This window comes from Notothenia rossii (genome assembly GCF_949606895.1).
Source record: "Notothenia rossii genome assembly, chromosome: 6".
Classification (NCBI taxonomy): Eukaryota; Metazoa; Chordata; class Actinopteri; order Perciformes; family Nototheniidae; genus Notothenia; species Notothenia rossii.
In genome coordinates, this window is record NC_136909.1 from 46,749,646 (window position 1) to 46,771,054 (window position 21,409).

The 21,409-nt window shown below is 39.9% G+C and overlaps 1 protein-coding gene across 2 annotated transcripts in view; it reads right to left on the reverse strand.

Moving 5' to 3' along the window:
* LOC307043610 (uncharacterized protein) overlaps positions 1–21,409 on the reverse strand; it is a 79,835-nt gene that overhangs the window by 20,581 nt on the left and 37,845 nt on the right. The window contains exon 1 of one of the 2 annotated variants that reach the window (XM_079688168.1): positions 11,629–12,000. The exons of the other annotated variant lie outside the window; for it this stretch is intronic. The gene's annotated coding sequence lies outside the window, so the exon portion shown is untranslated. Of the gene's footprint in view, positions 1–11,628; positions 12,001–21,409 lie in introns of those variants that run through there. 2 annotated transcript variants of the gene reach the window in all.

Genomic DNA, 21,409 nt, shown 5'->3' on the forward strand with positions numbered 1-21,409 from the left:
ACCTTGCTACGTGAGGAGCTAGATGCTAGCCTCGATCGAGTAGCTAACAAGATTGATGCTATGCACTCAGAGCTAGCAAATGTAACGAAAAGGATTACTTCAGCTGAAGGAGAGCTGGATACTTTGAAAAATAGCTTTAAGAAAGATTCTACCGTCCTTTCCACCGTTCAAGAAAAGATGCTGGGTTTCGAACAGAAGATAGCGGATCTTGAGGACCGTGATAGGAGGTGCAACATTCGGGTTTATGGTCTATGCGAGACACTGACTATTTAAATGCAAATTACTGACCCTTTCATGCATAGAGGTCACTACAGTGGACAGCTATTCAAAAGGTGTTTTCTTGTATATGCATTGTTTTTTTTGCATAGTTGCACCATCAGCCACTACATAGGACCCTATTGCATCATCCCATACACTGCTACTCAGTGCCAAGTCAGTGTAAGTGCATGATACATGTCTCTAAACCAAGATGGACGACAGAAAACCACATGGACCAAGTCACCCATCTATATCTTGCCAATCCTTTTATGGAAAGCGTCCCCTGCAGGTATAAAAAATGTGGTGACATCAAGTAACAACTAAGGAATCATATAATTCATAAATGATCAAAGTATTGATTTTATGTTTGCAGGAAATCATGGTTAACCACCTGTCCACTATAGTGGACGTCATGCATCACTGGCTATATTTCAACTACAATTCATACTGGTACTGCTGCTGTTGTTCCCAGGGCCGTCCCTCCCTACAGGCAGATCATGCAGACTGTGTGGGGCCTCACCTTGTGGAGGGGGCCACACCTTGCGGAGGGGGGCCTCATCTGAGGCGCACCTATGCGCTTATGTGGCGCAATTAGGGTGGCGCGGCACGGTTTCGCCGCTGCGAGGCTCCACTAGCACTCATCAAATAACTGTGTGTGGGGCCTCAAATTGGCCCCTGGCCCTGGTTATCCTTGAAAATACTTCATCTGCAATATCTTTTTGGGCCGTAAATCAAAATACTTATGTTATTATAATGTAATTTTAAGTTTGCACATCTTTACTTATCATTTTTTGAAAATGTACATCTCTTCAGTTCAAACCCTGAATGCATAGTGTCCACGTGAGTGGACATATAAAAATCTCTTTGAAAAAACTAGATAAAAAAAAAAAAAGTTCAAATCTTATTTTTCATGCCCCAAGAGCAATAATAACACTTGGTAAAAAATCCTGACTGAGGCTTTCATAATTCATGCATGAAATGGTTGACACACACTTTACCAAACAATATATATAGATTATAGCAAATAACTAACTTTTAAATACAAAATAAATTAAACAGTGCTAAGGCCTTGACAAATATCCAGATATATATTTTTTTTACCAGGAAAGGTTCTAATTCTTAATTTACTACATGGACCATAAACACACAATAGAGTGCCACAGTGACGAGTCCTAAATCCCGGAAGTAAACTCCTTCCGGTTCCTTTGACAAAAAGCAATGCAAATTTCTCCATAGGATTTTGGAAAATAGCTCCAAATAAGGTTTGTGGTTGACACACATTTAAGAGACGGATCATGTTTTGTTCAATTTTTTTCGAAAATGATAAAAGTAGGGTAGACATGTGGAGATTATCCGACTGAACAAAACCTTATTTGGAGCTATTTTCCAAAATCCTATGGAGAAATTGCATTGCTTTTTTGTCGATGGAACCCATGCGCAGCTTACTTCCGGGTTTACGCGTCACTGTGGCACTCTATACATATAAAAGTATAAAATAATGCATGGGAAACAGTCCTTCAACTTGAAGCTGAACAGTAACAAGTTTTTCAGATATCAAAATGTATGTGAAAATGTTGTCCATCCTTTTTTAACATTTACAAACAAACTTGTACAGTAACATATATTACAATGCATAGAGCAGATTTAAAGTGTGTGTGTGTGTGTGTGTGTGTGTGTGTGTGTGTGTGTGTGTGTGTGTGTGTGTGTGTGTGTGGCACAACGCCAGCATCCAGCCACAAGGGAGTGTGGTGTGTGTGTGTGTGTGTGTGTGTGTGTGTGTGTGTGTGTGTGTGTGTGTGTGTGTGTGTGTGTGTGTGTGTGTGTGTGTGTGTGTGTATTATATTCAGTGATGCAAACACATATGGTGAAAAAAGAGAGAACTATTCGAAGCAGAAAAAAAACTGCGTAATATACCATCTGACAAAGGCCTGTGCTATAATGCTTCAATTAACTGGCTATTCTTTATAATATACTGAGTATATTATACTCAGATCAATAGGAGACAGAGATATAAATCAAGGTTTTTTATTATTATTTACAGCAGGGGTTGGGAACCTTTTTCCTTAAAATTTTTACAACATCCTCCGAGCGCCGTACAAATTATTGAATTCAACCTCTGCTTAAAAATACTAAAATCACAGCCCATTCATTTGGCCTTTCTTTCATGCTGTGCAAAGAAAAAGCAACCTCTTAATCCAGTTATCTTACCATGACTCGCATATGCACGGTGTGGCATGACAAAACAGAAAGATATGGACACAAGATGTGTGCAAATGAATTTAGTATCCTATCCATGTGAACATGATTTAAGTGGGGAGGACCTAACGTCCTCTAGGGGGGGATTTTTTTTTAAATATTGAAGTTAAAAGCATCAACCTGGTGCACTTTGAGAGCAACATTAGGAGATCTATGGATACATCTCAACACCCATTATGAAACAGAACTGTAAGCAGATTTTTCTTTTTGGATATTTTACAAATCACTCGCCTTTTAAACTCTATTCTTGTTATTTTTAACAACTTTTATATATCCATATAGTATTTTATACCTGTTTTTCATTAAGTCTCTAATGTCTCATTAATAATGATCATATCAAGGTGTGCCTTAACCTCACTGAGCTGAGGTTATTTGAGCCTCTCAAGAGAGAGCTCTCTTCCACCTGGTTGTAGAAAAGCTCTTTAAATTTGTTAGCATAGCTAGCTAACCAGATGCTAATAACAAGAGATCGCCACTGTGCTTACAACTAAAGACACAGCCACGCAAACACTACGGCATGTGTATGGCTCCTTATGGTTACTGCAATATTTGAAGAGCTGGAGCGGCATTCCGGTGCTCTCCGTCAGCAGTCCTTCTATGAGGTGTGACTTGTGCCAAAGAACAAACTCACTGAGATCACTAACGTGTCGATCGCCTTGACTATGCCGCGAGAGAAGTAACGTTACACTCTCGTCGCCACCCCTCTCGTCTGAGAAGCTACGTGACGTCTGCGTCTGAAGTTATTTTACTTTGACCAAATAACCCAGTAATGTTACAGCTACGCAGTTGCTGTTCAAGCGAGACTCTATTTCAATATAGTTTTGGTATTAAAATAATGTTACACCCCTTGTATGCCCTGAACGCAAAAACAACCACAGACAAGAATATATATTTAAATATGTATTGTTTTATTTTTAGTTGACAAAATAGTCACTGTGCTACATTTTGCTGCACTCAAGCATACATCTGAAGACAAGAGTTGTGTCCGCCTTTGGCCACAAGGGGGAGTATTGTATATTTTAACCCTAACATGTCACCCATTGAGCATGTTTGGGATGCTCTGGATCGGCGTATACGACAGCGTGTTCCAGTTCCTGCCAATGTCCAGCAACTTCACACAGCCATTGAAGAGGAGTGGACCAACATTCCACAGGCCACAATCAACAACCTGATCAACTCTATGCGAAGGAGATGTGTTGCACTGCGTGAGGCAAATGGTGGTCACACCAGATACTGACTGGTTTTCGGACCCCCCCAGACCCTGAGGCTGTGCGAAGTTGCTGGATATTGGCAGGAACTGGAACACGCTGTCGTATACGCCGATCCAGAGCATCCCAAACATGCTCAATGGGTGACATGTTAGGGTTAGGGTTAGGGTTAAGGTTTAACCCTAGGGTTTTTTGGACCCCCCCAGACCCCCCCAATAAAGCAAAACTGCACGTTTCAGAGTGGCCTTTTATTGTGGCCAGCCTAAGGCACACCTGTGCAATAATCATGCTGTCTAATCAGCATCTTGATATGCCACACCTGTGAGGTGGGATGGATTATCTCGGTAAAGGAGAAGTGCTCACTATCACAGATTTTTTCAGATTTGTGAACAATATTTGAGAGAAATGGTTATTTTGTGTATATAGTAAATGTTTTATATCTTTGAGTTCGTCTCATGAAAAATGGGAGCGAAAACAAAAGTGTTGCATTTATATTCTTGTTCAGTGTATGATAGGACTTTCTAAGCTACGCAGCCGCCACATGAGCGCGTACTTTGAGCGCACCTATGATACGTCGCCGTGACGTCTGACAACGTCGTGACGCCGCCTGTATTGTACGTCAACCCATTCAAAATGGATGGAGGCGTTGGCGTACGTTGACACGTCAGTGCTCCGCTCAGTTAGCTTAGTTATCTGTTCTTTGGCACAAGTCACACCTCATACATTTCAGACGAGACATAACCACGTGAAGACACGTTACGCTCGTGTTGTGTTCAAGGAACCTGTCCTTGGCCAGGAAAAACAGGCACTCCCTTGTTTAATTATTTTGCAATCTAGATTTCTTCTTCTTTTTTGAAGTGAGAAGTTGTCCGTCAGTCGGACGGACGGACTGACGGATCCCCCCCCTCATTTTTTAGGCTCAATACCCTCAATACTTTCTGGATGAAGTCGAAAGTGTTGGCCAAGTCTTTCGGGTAACTCAGATGGAGGGCAAAGATCAGTGCAAAAAGAAGGATGAATGCGTCAGCCAGTGTGGGGAGTTCCATAACTTTGTCGCCCTCTATGACAACAGCGATCTTCTCTGGGCAGAAGAGCGTGGCATTTGTCGACCTGGCACTGATCAGGAGAAGTCCGACCGCGACGTCATCTATTTCTGGATCCTCTCATACGGCTCTACCTGATGACAAGAACAGATATACTTTACCTATTACCCCAAATTGCCTTAGCTATCTAAGAAATATTTTTGCTGAATCTTACATCAGTGACATATCACATCAAATAACCTAATGTTTTGTGCATAACATGGGTTTAAGGAAACGCCTATTCGCATTGCACCAGAAACTTCAGCCTCTAAGTATCAGTTGACATAAATTCTTTCTACAGAAAAAACATGCATAACCTTCATAAGGGTAGTATTTATTGCATCACTGTATTAGACTGTGTTACTATTATCTAGTTGTACCTAATAAACTGGAAACTGAAATATATATTTACAGTATAATCTCTCCCTACTACACATACAAAAATATATGGGGAACACTAAAGATGATATTGTATAGGCTAGTTGCACAAGATGGCGTCTATCAACTTCCGGTTCATTGAGTGTGCGGTTGTAAACTTCCGGTCTACGGTAGAGCGGTAAAGGGAAGAGCGATAGATAGCGTATAGATAGCAATAGATAGCGAGAGAGATAGCGTATAGATATTATACAGGCACTATTTTACACTCGATGTCTCCAAGACCTACCGAAGGTTAACATCAGTGATGTACATCGGCTGGTACAAGCGGCAGGCTCAGCCCCGAGGAGCAAAAGAGAAAAGGGGTTCAAGATGTAGCTACATATCCAGCTACGTCGACAATTATGAAGGTAAGTGACAACAAAGCTGTAGTTACTGGCTAACTTTGACAACTTGACAGTCTTGATACAGGGTAAAGCATTTTAATGATGTGCTATTACGTTTTTTTGGATAACATGAATGATATCCAATTCCCCACAGTTTCAAACAAAGATCTACCTTCAGGGAGAGTGAGCGTCAGGGCTAGCTGTTACAGTTCCATGAGAAAGCATGAAAAGCCTCACGATCTCAGAGTAAGGAGGAAAATAAAAAGTGTTCATCGGTTCAAAGCCTCAATCAGGTTCATGTTCTGGGGTTTTGATGTGGCTAGAGTAGGTAACCTGTGATTTAGGATTCAAATAAGCCCAGCTAGCTGACGTGTTGCAACAGATTACATAGTGACAATACATTTGCTCACATCAACTGGTAGCTAGCTACAGTATGTGTGTGTAGCATGAAGGGGCTACAGATTTATTTTCGTTTTGTAACCCTCTCGTGTAAAAGGATAAATACATTAGCTAAACCCAAACTTAGCTTTCATCAAAGATTCTTAATGAGAGGTTGAAAACCGTCTCTGCTTTCATGGAAACCCCAGAAACTGGTTGTGACGGCTGCTGTTCTTTACTGAATGGTTAGTATAATCCATGTCGGGTCCAATTATTTGTATTGGTCAGTGTTAGGTAAGTGCTGGTTTTGTACACATTATATGTTAAGCTGTTCAACGTTCTACTAACACTATTTTATGTAGTTATAATATAAGATAATACATTGAGAGAGCTGAGACAGGCTATACAAGCGTATCTGTTTGAATGTCCTTAAATTACAGTATTCCAAACAGCAGAACTTCTGTGTATGTGATGTGACTGACAACCTGACATGGTTTAGCCTTTTCCCACACCTATTACTTGCCTGATCAGCCTCCTTTCAGCTTTCTCATTTGTCTGTGTTGTATTGAAGCAGTGTCCTAAATGTAACATGACTGACATGTTCAACTGTGGAGATTGCAGTGACAAAGTGTTCCTGTGTAGCTGGAACAGCACTCTGCAACCACAATGTTGCACTGCTGTTCCAGACCGCACACTACTCCACACTCAACCTGGCTGCTGTACCCCATGTCCTTAGCTGCACTGAAACAGAGCAGCGATGGCACAAGCCAAGAACCATGGTAAGTAGTACAGTATGTGTTCACAACCAATCCACGGTTTAATGAGTATTTCCTTTGTGCAAAGAGCTGATTTAGTATGTTGCATCAACAACCTTTTCAATTAATTTGACAATTATTTTGTGTAACTAATAGGGTGTGAAACCAGGCAGAGTGAGTGACATGGTGTTCATTTCCACTAAGCCAAAGCAGTTTACAGTTGCTGACGGTGTAAGGTAATATATATTGTCCTAAGTAATTGTATGTAGCCTGCTACAACTTTGTGATTGTTGTCTGAGTGTAAAATTGTTCTTAAAGTCCTAATTATCATATAAACATGTTAAAAGGAGTACACGTTACAAGGCCGTGCGGGGGGAGCTGCCAGACCCAGATGTCCTCAAAGTCAGCGAGGCATAAAAGGACTTCTCAGCAGACATCGCACCACGAAAAAAAAAAAATAATAGCTCACTACTCAACTCAACGACTAACACTCTTTCAGAGGATATGTTGGAAATGCACACATTATATATATTTTTTGCATCTACTTTCTGGATATTGTACATCTGTTCATCTGTTATATAAACTAGCATTACTTAAATATTCAGAGACTAATTGAAATGTTTAAATATGTATTTCCCCCCCCGATATAACATCAACCTATGTTTTGTAAAAGTTTATTAAATTAATCTGTAAAATGTTATCATATTGTGGATTTATTAAATTATGTATTTTCCTTTGTTATTTATGTGTGCGTTTGTTTTGAGGATATAATTCATTAGTACCTAAACATAGTATGGTATAACTGCTTTTTGTAATAAAATACACAATTGGTTTGGGAGCAAGAAATCTTTTAATCGTTGTTGCCCAGGCTTGCCGAAATGAATGGAAACTTTTCTCCCGATTATAACATTGTGTAATTTGCTGCTGTTAAATACCGTCAAACTATGTGCAATATGTGCTTTATGTGCAATATATACTTTATGTACATATGCCATCTTTAATAACTGTAATATATACCGGGCTGCTAAATCCTAAGAACTGCTACAGGATTTGATTTGTAGATTTGATTTGTTTTTGATCTGTATTTTTGAAAATTATGTAACTTTTTATCTTTTTTTTTAGAATATTGTTTATTATTATAACTTAGTACTTTTTTAGTATATAGTGTATATTATATTGTAACTTAGTACTTTTTAACGCATGTAAGATATTCAACACTAAGCTGTCTGTGGCTCTTTCCAGCTTCAACGCTTCAAATTTCCCCTCTGTGGGACTAATAAAGGTATTCTGATTCTAATAAAGGGACAAATTTGTACAAAGGGGCACACAGCAATGTAGTGCCGACTTTCTTACACGCTGGAAGGCCAATCGCTTTTCTTTACCCCGAAATCCGCTCCTTCTTGCTCTCGGTGTGTCATAACAAACTGTCAAACTGTCAAGCTGTCAAAACTCTGTACTCAAACCGGAAGTACTCGGCACAGAGCACAGAGCCTATAGAACACTGGTGCTGCAGGAAAGAAAGCCCTCTCTTGATTGTGTGTGTCTATCTGTCTGTGCATGTGTATGTGTCTGTCTGTCTTTCTGTCTGTCTGTCTGTCTTGTGTGTGTGTGTGTGTGTGTGTGTGTGTGTGTGTGTGTGTGTGTGTGTGTGTGTGTGTGTGTGTGTGTGTGTGTGTGTGTGTGTGTGTGTGTGTGTGCGCGTGTATGTATGTATGTATGTATGTATGTGTGTGTGTGTGTGTGTGTGTGTGTGTGTATGTCTATGTGTGTTTCTGTGTATGTGTCTGTGTGTGTCTGCCTGTGTGTCTCTGTGTGTGTATGTGTCTATGTGTCTATGTGTATCTGTGTGTGTGTGTGTGTGTGTGTGTGTGTGTGTGTGTGTGTGTGTGTGTGCGTGTGTGTGTGTGTGTGTGTGTGTGTGTGTGTGTGTGTGTGTGTGTGTGTGTATATGTGCGTGTCTGTCTGTCTGTGTGTGTGTGTGTGTGTGTGTGTGTGTGTGTGTGTGTGTGTGTGTGTGTGTGTGTGTGTGTGTGTGTGTGTGTATGTGTGTTTCTGTGTATGTGTCTGTGTGTGTCTGCCTGTGTGTTTATGTGTGTCTGTCTGTCTCTGTGTGTGTCTGTCTGTGTGTATGTCTGTGCGTGTGTATGTATATGTATCTTTGTTTTACTTTGGATGCTAAACAGCATAGCCACACAACAATTTATATCACAAGGGCTGTCTGTGTGTGTGTGTGTGTGTGTGTGTGTGTGTGTGTGTGTGTGTGTGTGTGTGTGTGTCTGTGTGTGTGTGTGTGTGTGTGTGTGTGTGTGTGTGTGTGTATCTGTGTATCATGACTGAAGAGATTAACATTTTGAAGCAATTGAGGCGTCTGCGATCCCACCTGTATCTCGTTAGCACAACAACAAGGTGCAATAACATTAACACTGCTGTTCCCTCCCCAAACACAAGTATCTTAATAATAAATCTGAATCTATCAGGCTGACCCCCCGCCCCCCAACACACACACACAGAAAATCCACTCTAGTATGATAATAAAACACCGAGAGGCTCAGGCCCGCTTCTACAGGGGTGCATAAGGGTGCATTGCACCCTCAGTTGAGTTGTTATGCACCCTCATTTGAATAAAAAGTGGAAAATAATAATAAAAAGTGAAAAATATTACATATATAATAACAATAATAATAATAATAGTAGTAATAATAATAATAATAAGAAGAAGAAGAAGAAGAAGAAGAAGAAGAAGAAGAAGAAGAAGAAGAAGAATATAGTTTAAATAAAGTAAATTGTAATTGTGGTTAAATAACATTGTCTGCTGCATTTATTTGGTCAATTTAAACCATGATTTAAACGGTAAGTAACGTTATTATGTCAGGTGCGCGTGACCTGTGCCGCTGCGCATTCGTCATTTGCAAAGTGCTTATACAGCAGCCAATGATGAACAGAAAATGGTTAAAACAACCAGCCCTTATCCCCAGCACTAACACTGCATCTACTGCAGGTAGTAACTGTTCAGATCATGGGGACATTATGTTACCCGCGGCCACTGTCGTGGACACTAACGTCCTCCCGCCCGACTCGCCGGCTTTGCCCGCCTCGCCCACGGAGGCGGAGCAGCCGCAGCCGTCTTCGTTGCCCCAAACACCGTCACCCCTCGGCAGCCCGCAAGTGCCAGAGGACCTCGGCAAAACAGAGCCTGCCCAGGTATATTTAAAAAAAGTACCCAACTCGCTAGTGAGGTAAGGTGCTCATTTTGCAGCTCAAGGTTTCAAAACAGAGATTGGATGGAATATTCCTGTAAAAAAGATGCCACATTCTGCTATGCTTGTAGACATTTCGATCTTGAAAGGGGAGTGATTTGTAAAATATCCATGAAGAAATAGTAAATCTGCTTACAGTTCTGTTTCATATGGGTGTTGAGATGTATCCATATACACTATCTCTTAATTTTGCTTTCAAAGTGCACCAGATTGATGCTTTTAACTTCAATATTTAAAAAAAAAAGTATTCCCGGGGGAGCATGCCCCCAGACCCCCCTAGAGAAGGTGAGGACCCCCAAGAGGAGGTGAGGTTCCCCCTAGTGGAGGCGAGGATCCCCTAGAGCAGGGGTGTCAAACTTAAGGCCCGGGGGCCAAATCCGGCCCGCGACTTCATTTTATGTGGCCCACAAGAGCTTGCAAATAATATAATATGTTTATTAAACGGTTAAGTTCCGCTTTACAGGAGCACGTTGCCCATACATGGAGCACAATGCATCTCAAATTTGACTTTTTTCTCAGAATTTGACTTTTTTTCTTCTAAATATGCCTTTTTTCTAAGAATTTGCCCCTTTTTTTATATTTTTACTTTTCTTTTTAAATCATTTTGTGACTTTCTCACTGAAGAGACTTGCAATTATTTGCCCTAAACTTCTGCTTTCAGTTAATTATGAAGTTATTACCCTATCTGATAATAATCCAATGCAGAGCCAATAATGTAATATAATACATTATTTTATATCATATATTTATTAGGGCTGTCAAACGATTACAATATTTAATCAGATTAATCACAGCTTAAAAATTAATTAATCATGATTAATAACCATTCGAACTATGTCCAAAATATGCCATTTCTTTATGTATATTGTTGTGGGAATGGAAAGATAAATGAAAGAAGGCGGATATATCAATTTAACATACAGTATGTATGTATGTTTATTATAACATTGTTCTGTGTGTCAAAATGAAAGACAATCCACACACCTATGAATCATCAAACCGTGGGGTCTTATTTCATTACTTGTTGATTTCTATCACTTTGTATCGATGTATATAGAGATGTACTACAGCAAAAGTATTCTCCGTCGGGACTTCCTGCAACAACACCACGCCGTTATCTTGATTCTGATTGGCCAGAAGACATTATCAAAGATGTTCTATTGAGAAGACGATCACTACCTGACAAAAGTTTTCAAAGCCGTTTCTAGTCTTCGGTATTTCCAGACAAGTGACTACTGAAATCAATCTTACTAACTGCTGTCTGTGCAATTTACTCGGCGCGAGTTGGCAGACTTTATTTTGCTTACTTTAACATAACTGGTGGGATGTATGGGGCGGGCCATTCTGCTCATGCGTTAAATGCGTTAAATATTTTAATGCAATTAATTCAAAAAATTAATTACCGCCGTTAACGCGATAATTTTGACAGCATTAATATTTATACTGTATATGTATTTTTATATAGTCTTAAAGTTACAACCGGCCCTCCGAGTGCAACCATAATGCGAAAGTGGCCCGCCATGAAATTGAGTTTGACACCCCTGCCCTAGAGGGTGTTAGGTCCATTCCCCACTTATAAAAATAGCACTTTACCACTGCACCCTCTCTAATCTCAGATGCACCCTGGGTCCTTTTGTTCTGGAACCGGGCCTGAAGAGGCTTAACCGACTCACCTGGAGGTCATAGGCGGTGAAGAGCTGATTCAGAACTTCAGACACTTTGCCTTTGCGTGCCGCCTTCTTCCTGAACAAGCTCAACCGACAGGGGGCATTCCGATCCAACCGTAAAAGTGGTTCTTCAGGTTGAGGTTCGTTATCCTGTGAAACTCTGCACAAATCTGCCAAGATATAAAATGACTATTTAATTCAGAGTACAATGTATATGTGGAATGAAGCCAGTGTTTCGCACTAAAAATTCATCCACATTTTAGTAACCATGTGGAATAAACATGGATAAAGTCATCCACACTCTAGCACCCCCAAAGGCGGCGCACCTACAGTGTAAGCGCACCACAGTTTCGCTGCTGCGAGGCTCCACAGGCTCCACTAGCTCCAGTAGCACCCCCGCCCCCCCCCCAAGTGTGTTACAGTTTCTCCACTGCAAGGCTTACCAGGTTGAAGAAGCCCTTTATCTGCCAGTTGCTACAGTTCCAGCCTCAAGAAAAAACACATTGAAGGTTAGCTGGGTTGCAAAGTTTTCACAAAATGATCAGAGAAACACTATTTTCAAGCATAAAATGGCGGCAGGCGGCACGCTTTCTTCTTTTGTTACCGCACGCATGTCTGGGCATGTTTCATTAACTTAGAGGCAAAGAGGATTTACGTTAATTTTATCCACATTCATTTTATCCCCTAACGTTGTACCATAACCGTGCGTTCTGCATGTTTTGTAAAAGCAAGCTAACCTGAAACCCATTGTAAAATGAAGAGTCTAGTATTTCAAGTTAGCTTGCTTGTACAAACATGCAGAATGCACGGTTATGGTAATTGTAGTGGAGAAAATGAACATTAATCTTCTATGCCTCTAATTTAATAAAATTTGCCCAGACATGCATGCAGTAACAAAAAAGAAGAAAAAAAAACTGCCGCCATTTGTGGTTCGAATTTTCCAGAGAACCTTTGCAACACAAACGTTCCACTTTGAGATATAACTTAAAACAATATAAAATACTGTCTTACACGTTTAAATCATTTTTCAAGTGAGGCAGATATTAAATCTAGGCTAGCTCAAATCCAACAGACTCTCACTCCATAATCGTCCAGGAGCGACGTTTGGTCAGGGTCCCGTGGCGTGCAGTTGTGACGCTCCTAGGCTCCTTCAGCTTCATAAAGGGACGCAAATAGCTTTCAACTAATTGCAATGTATTCCCATCTGGGGATTTGACGCTCATGGAAGCACGGCATTCGTTTGTGTCGGCTGCCCTTAAAGGCAATGTAAGCGTCCATTCCCATCGGATAACGGAGAATTGTACACCCGGAAGTAAGTATTCCCCTTACTGTCGATTGATTTTACAGTGATATATGCACTACTCATCGACTAAAAAACACCAGATTATCCTTGTTAGTTACACAACATTGATTGGTTTAAATTGTGTGCAATGCTTTTGTATTTTTCCCCTTCGATTCGGAGAAACAAATATTTTTTCGGAGTAAAGGATGGAAGAAGACACTACACTACCCAGAATCCCCAGCTATCGTTTAGGACTACGCCTTGTGCTCTGTTTGACAAACCCCGTTTTTTTTCACCATTCATTCCAATGGCTGGCGTCTATGTCACGTGATCTTCAAATTTCTCCCTGCAGAAAAAAAAAACATGGCTGAACTTCGTTTTATTATCGGTGGAAAATGCCTATTTTAAAGTTAGTTTGGCCATTAAAATGCGTTTTGATGTCATTTGATGCGAGAAATATGAGTTGTTATTTCAGATTATGTGTGCAGTGGATGTACATGATCTTTAGTTTGCTAGTTATTACGAAGATTACTTCAGGAAATTGCGTCCATATAACGTTTTCATTGTTACCAAGGTGGTTGCTAGGGACGCTGCTCTCGATATTATTTCTGTTATGTTGTGTAACTGTTTGATGGTGTTATCTTTATTGCTACCCCCTTCCCCATCAATTTATAGTGTTGGTCCACAGCGCAAACGTATTAGTTTAACGAAATCCGCATCTAAAGATACGTTATTTTCCCCTGTGCAATTCCAGTCTCACATCTCACATCACATCGTCATTAACAAATAGACCGAAAACATTTAAAAAGAAAAAAATAATACTTTATTCCGAGTGTGCTTGCTTTTCTCCTTGAAAGTCATCACATAACGGCATTGTAATACACGGTTCGGCTGCATTAAATATTACATATCTGCCGTAGTTCTCTATTTATAGAGCCCTCATGAGAATACTTCTAGACAAACATGAGGAACTGCCGCCAACACTGAAAACGTGACGTGGATCATAAATATATCAGCAATTAAACAACATCTTACATTTCTTTTCACACAATACGTCTCTTTGCAGGATCAACACTAATTCGGCTGACTTTTATATTTGATCCAATTGGTAGATAGGCTGTATTTACACCATAAAGGTGCACAGCTGATAGAAAGGGACACCTGGTGGTTAAAGCATGTTATTGAATGTCATTATTTTTATTATTAGATATTAATAGGATCCCTATAATATGTATGGAAGCCCATTTCCGCCACTTGAAAAAAATAAAATCCCCATGAAAAGTCATAATTATGAGATAAAAAAGTCAAAATTATGAGATAAAAAGTCATAATGAGATAAAAAGTCGAAATGAGATAAAATGTCGAAATAATGAGATAAAAAGTCATAATAATGAGATAAAAAGTCGAAATTATGAGATAAAAAGTCGAAATAATGAGATAAAAAGTCATAATTATGAGATAAAAAGTCGAAATTATGAGATAAAAGTCGAAATAATGAGATAAAAAGTCGAAATAATGAGATAAAAAGTCGAAATAATGAGATAAAAGTCATAATTATGAGATAAGAAGTGCGCATGCGCTGCAGTGGCGCTGTCTTCAAAGGTCCCTTCATCACCTTGCTGCTCTCCACGATGCAAACGGCATCTAGTCCTAAATAAGGTGTAACTACTCTGGTCTTGAAAGAACATTACAGTACGCATCGAACCGAGGTCCACAATCACGTTTATTCTCTTCTTTGCACAATCATGAAACACAGTGAAAACGTGTTTGCCTAGTAGACCAGCAGAAGAATTACGTTATCACATCGTTGACACTTTTACCGCACACAAACACAATATAAACATCCGGGGCAAGAGGTCACATGACTTCCGGAAAGACAACTCTTTTTACAAAATAAAACAAAGTTCAAGCATACATTAAACACTCTTCAAAAAGGACAAAACAATAATAAGGGACCTTTGAGCGTCAGCTACATAAGGTAACTATTACAGGTGACTTTTGTAAATGTTAGATGTTACATATAGCCTATATTGCAGCTAAACAACAATGCAGTTCATAGCTTTGACATTACCTGTTATGAACAATAATATTGCCTATAGTTTTGTGGTAACGTTCACGGGTTAGAGTCTTAGGCTTACAACTCACAGCAGCAGTATGCCTACTGTACACTATTGTCATTAGTGGCGTGAACGTTACCACAAAACTATAGGCATATATATTATAGTTCATAACAGGTCATGTCAAAGCTATGAACTGCATTGTTGTAGTTTAGCTGCAATATAGGCTATATGTAACATCTAACATTTACAAAAGTCACCTGTAATAGTTACCTTATTTAGGACTAGATGTCGTTTGCATGGTGGAGAGCAGCAAGGTGATGAAGGGACCTTTGAAGACAGCGCCACTGCAGCGCATGCGCACTTCTTATCTCATAATGACTTTTTATCTCATTATTTCGACTTTTTATCTCATTATTTCGACTTTTTATCTCATAATTTCGACTTTTTTATCTCATAATTATGACTTTTCATGGGGATTTTATTTTTTTCAAGTGGCGGAAATGGGCTTCCATACTATGAAGTATATTCATTACTCGTTATTCTCTACTAATAGTTAATTAAAGACTGTATATAATGACTATTTTGCACATCCCTTTCAAGATTTCAAGATTTTCTAAGGTTTATTGACATATCATATTCACAAACGGTGTAGTTATGCAATGAATGAAAAACTTGGGTCGCAGGTTGCTCAATAGTGCATTACAAGACATCTATCAATATTTGTGCATACCTCCAGCAATGTTAACTATGTTGAAGCACTTATTTTAACTGATATTATACATGTGTATTATACTCTTATAGGATGTATATAGATATTTAATCTCCGGCCTTGTCAAGTATTGAACAATCAATAGATAAGAACACAGAATTATTAAATATAAAACACAGAATTTGTGTGATTATACTAAATGATTTACAAATAAAAACCACTGCATATTTACAACTGTTACACATGCTGATGTAACGCAAATGTTTCCAACTCGGGATCAATAAAGTATATCTTATCTTAAGATGATCGATGGCTACTGCCATATTTGCAAAATTTGCCTCTGAACCTTGACAAGTGCATGTTTTAGGCTTATCAATTAATGTAATGTAATGTTATCAATTAACAACAGGAGGGGTCACAAATATAAGACCAGCTGTTAAATAAAGCTCTTCTGACCTTAGCTGGCATGTGGGTATATATATTAATGCTGCCCATTATGGGCACAAGCAATTTTCACCCATTTATTAATTATATGTTTTAAATTTGAGTGTTTCCTATCCCCTAAACCTCCAGGGATGTACACAGTATACTGGCAACTTCTTATTTTGGGAAATACGAAAACGTCTTTTAAAACTACAACTCCCAGTAGAGACATGCCATAGATAGAGAACATGTTGCGAAACACAATATCGATAGCAGCGTCCCTAGCAACAAGTAACAAGTAGTTAATAATAATAAAAGACATTAAGAAAAAGGGATTTTAAACAGTCATTAAAAAGCAACACAATCTACCTGCATTGCATTACTCTAAACGTGTAATAACGTGCTTTAACCAGTAGGTGGTTTGGGTTAAAAAGCTGTCAAGTTTACAGTGTTAACAAAATAAAATATACTGCTGTTTCTGGTTTAGTTTACGACGGATATATGTAGTTATTGTTTCGATATTTGTAACACAAAAGCGATGGAAAAAACCCACAGCAACACAGAAAAGATGGTCTTAACATGACCCAGCGGTCTAGTAGTTAATAAAAAACAATAATATCAAAACAAAATATTAGTACTAACTTTATTGTGAAATTCAAGCTGAACGGTAAAAGAATAGTTTCCGGTCTATTCTGAGCCCGATCTCTGTGTAGATAAATAAAAATAAAGAACTACGACAGATGTGTAATATATTTAATGCAGCAGAACCATTTATTACAATTCATTCATGTGATGACTTTCAAAGAGTAAAGCAAGCACTGCTGAATAAAGTATGATTTTATCTTTTACGAAACGTTTTTTTTCATATGGAATGCAGTTGGAGGTCAACCAATCACAGAGCTTGAGTACTAATCACGGGGATTGTCAAACAGAGCACATGGTGTAGTCCTAAACGATAGCTGGGGATTCTGGGTAGTGTAGTGTCTTCTGCCATCCTTTTCTCCGAAAAAATATTTGTTTCTCCGAATCGAAGGGGAAAAATACAAAAGCATGGCTCACAATTTAAACCAATCAATGTTGTGTAATTAACAAGGATAATCTGGTGTTTTTTAGTCGATGAGTAGTGCAGATATCACTGTAAAATCAATCGACAGTAAGGGGAATACTTACTTCCGGGTGTACAATTCTCCGTTATCCGATGGGAATGGACGCTCACATTGCCTTTAAAGGCAGCCGACACAAACGAATGCCGTGCTTCCATGAGCGTCAAATCCCGCCGCAGATGGGAATACATTGCAATCAGTTGAAAGCTATTTGCGTCCCTTTATGAAGCTGAAGGAGCCTAGGAGCATCACAACTGCACGCCACGGGACCCTGACCAAACGTCGCTCCTGGACGATTATGGAGTGAGAGTGTGTTGTCAAATCAAACACCATGCAACACAAAGTGCATTAGATGCAGAAATGAATAAAAAATCATTTAAATACTGTGCAAAGGCAAGACGTAACTTACCAGAGTAGCGCGGTCAAATTCCGGCAGTGAGACTCGAGAGCACGGTGGGCAAAGTATACTTCTGAACAGTGGCGGCTGGTGGAAAATATTTTTGGTGGGGCTATGGAAATGGTGACCAAACCATACTAGGGTGGTCCAGGGGATCGTCCCCCGGAAGACATTTTTGAGAAATGACCCCTTAAATTATGACTTCTGGTGATGTTAGAGGGGAGAGGACAAATTGAGGCTTAAAAATATGAGATAATCCATAATCTTCAGTGTGGTTAGCTATGAATCTTCCAAAAATGTGCAACAGTACAGTATGCCCAGACAAACTGCAGAACACTGGTGCTTTGGGAAACCTCAAATAATTTAATTCCCATTTAAAATCAGGAGACTAAATACGAACATTATGTGTGTATGTGTGCGTGTGTGTGTGTGTGTGTGTGTGTGTGTGTGTGTGTGAGTGTGTGTGTGTCATACTTGCCAACCCTCCCGATTTTCGCGGGAACATCAGATTTACGCATTTCTCCCGATTTCTGACAAAATCAGATTTACTCACGACTGTTTCCACTCGGACTTTGATACAGCTACTCCATTGTTTGGTTTCCATGGTAGCGCGTCTTTTTAGCAGCGCGCGCAACTCAAAGTCTGAGAGGGTGAGGAATATGAAAACTGAACAAGAATCGACAACTCGACCCTCTGTCGAAATAAAATACAGGTCCAGCCCACACATATGCTCCATGGTGCTATAGGCATTGCCCTTACAACTACAATAAGCATGTAAATATTAATCTACAGCTCCGGCGATCCACTAGCACCGGAGTCTCCACCTGAGGACGCAGCCATCCTCAACAACTACTGTAGCGTCACCTTGGATACGAGTCTAAACAAGTCACAGACACACAGGCCAGGGCGCTGACAGGGCGCCCTTTGAGCATCAGATCTGACGACGCTGATTGGCTAAAATCATGTTTCGGCGGCATAGTTTACAGATAGCAACAGTCAGCTTGTTGGCTGCTGCTGCTCTGGCTGAGGGCTCTTTCTTACCACCCGGACGAGAGAGGGTAATGATACACGCTGCGGCCAGGCAGGAAACATGTGACTTATCGGTAACTTTAGACATCGTAAAACAATTTTAAACGAGATTTCATTGTAGATTATACATTTGACTGATACAAACTATATAATATTTACCTTGTTCATTAAAAAATAAAATAAAAAAATATAAAAAAATATATTTTTTAATTTATTTTTAATTTTTAATGACAATCAAACATGTGGGAAGAGGGGGAGCGGCACACCTAGCGCCCCTATGGGCCGGCCGCCACTGCTTCTGAAAGTTTAAGTGATTTAATCCGAGAGGAGCTATAATGGCGGACTCAAATGAACGCATGGGTGAGAGCAGTGAGGGCACGTCGGGGGCGGAGCACATACGTGATGACGTCAGACAGATTCAGTAAAGCACAATCCTCAATATGACCCAAAGTGGATGAATACTGTATACACAATATTACAAATCAGTTCATAGTCATCAGAAAATTAGCGGTGAATTAACTTTTATAAATGTTTGGGTTAAAACAACCCATATTCTTCAAGAAGCTTGTACTGTTCCCATTTTTCGACCCTGCGGCTTATATAACGGTGCGGCTAATCTATGGATTTTTACAGCTAACGGACACTAGGGGACCTCCTAAATCTATGGATTGGACAGGTTACAGTCCACCACCTCTATGGCCGGTCCGCGCCCCCCACCTTTAAGCGGCGGGCTCCAGCAGGAAAAGCTGGAGGCCGGAAAAGAGTGAGACAGGGAGCGCGCAAAAGTAAAAGTGAAACCGAGAGTGGTACGAGAGACAGAACGAGAGCAAGACAGACAGACATTACGAGAGCGAGACAGTTTGTGTAAAGGTGTTAAACGTGCGCTGGGAGCGCACCGTTTAAGTTTGAAAGTTGAAAAGTTTGTGTGTCTGAAACGCATGTGATACAGTACAGTTTACACAGCACAGTACATGTTCTATAGCTACTATTGCACTAAATGGTCACACTTGAATAAGTTATGCAAATATGCAACTTGTTTGTTGAAATGTTAATAAATGGGAGCTTCCTCAAACAGCCATCTCTTTCCCGACAATCCCCTCTGTGCACGAACCCTTACATATGGTAATTAAACATTAAAACACCTGCGGCTTATAGTCCAGTGCGGCTTATGTACACATCATTCAAATTAGCTGCTGCGGCTTATATTCAGGTGCGCCTTATAGTCCGAAAATTACGGTACTCGTTTATAGTGGGGGCCGATTTTAATGCCGTATGGGACCCAGTGTTAGAAATTAAAATCAATGTTGATATGGCGTAATTTGAATTAAATACACTATTTGATTTAAATCAGTTTTATTCTGAAAAACCGGAAGTTCTCACTATTAGCTTAACACTTTTATTCTGAAAATTCGTCACTTCCGGTTAGCATTTAGCATCTGGCGGAATCATACGATTTCAAACCTTGAACCAAGGTGAAATGACAGGTGATGTTGTACACTGAGCACACTGGGATTAGCACTCATTTATTGACGCTGAATAATGTTTATTAGGGAATGTTTAAATAACCACAGACACCAGAATGATGTAATTTAGCTACAGAAAAAGGCAGGAATTGCATTGGACCCAACCCCCGACGACGCCGGCCAATAGGAGAAGACCTCAGATGACAACAGGAAGAGCAAGCCAAGAATTGCTCTCTCAACAGCAGGATAAAATTGGGACACTCTGGACTAAACTCATCACTGCATCTGATTGGAAAACATCCAAATGGCAATTGTGATGGTTGCCAACAACCAGAGACAATACATCATGTATTTTTTAGCTGCCCGGATTATAACAGACAAAGATTAATTCTGAAAACTGCACTGGAACAACTCAACATCAAGGACATGGATTTCAAGGCAATATATGAAAGTAAATCAAGAAATGAAGCAAACAAGCTGATCTTCAAGTTCCTCAAAAGCACTGGTCTGAGGATAAGGATTTAATATGAACATGTAATAACTCAACAGTAGGTGGCGATATATGCTCCAAGTGGAAGCGATTCGCCATTAAAGAAAAGAAGAAGAAGAAGAAGAAGAAGAATTGCTCTCTTCGACCCCCTGACCTGAACTGACCGGTCGGATGTGGAGAGCGCCTCCACTCGCACATTTCATTTTGTACACCACCGCATCTTTTGTGTAATTAAATACTGTTAACTTTTATAAGCTTCCCTTGACTCTTTTCAGTCTCTCCTGCCTTCAGGGTTCTAGAATTGCTTACAATTTGGCGTCCCTGGATGGGCCTGAAGCAGGATAGAGCTGAGTAGAGGGGAAGGCTGCAAGCTAACTAGCATCACACCAGGCTGCACAAAGGGAGGACAGGCTACAGACTCACTGCTGGAGTTTTTGGCTGGGCCTAAACGAAAGGTGAGACAGTTACCTGTTCAATTCAAAAACTGTATAGTTAAATAACTTACATTAGGTGCAAGCGTTGGTAGTGATCTGTAGATTGATCTGTGGTGATAATGTGGTGATTGCGAGTGGTGTGGAGATTGTATATAGTGTTTCTATTCATCTCGGTTGTATCTTCGGCGCCGCCCGATTAATGTGAATATTACATAGTATTAAGACCTTCTGGGGAGGTACCAGACTTGATCTGGTTTACACTGGACTGGGTCCATTCATGTTAGTCTATATGTTTGATGTATTAAACCGGCATAGTCTGGTTTAATAAAGTATATTGTTCTGAGTTTTTAAGCCGAAAAGTATATTTTTGTGCGATGTTCTAAGCCGAAACGATTGT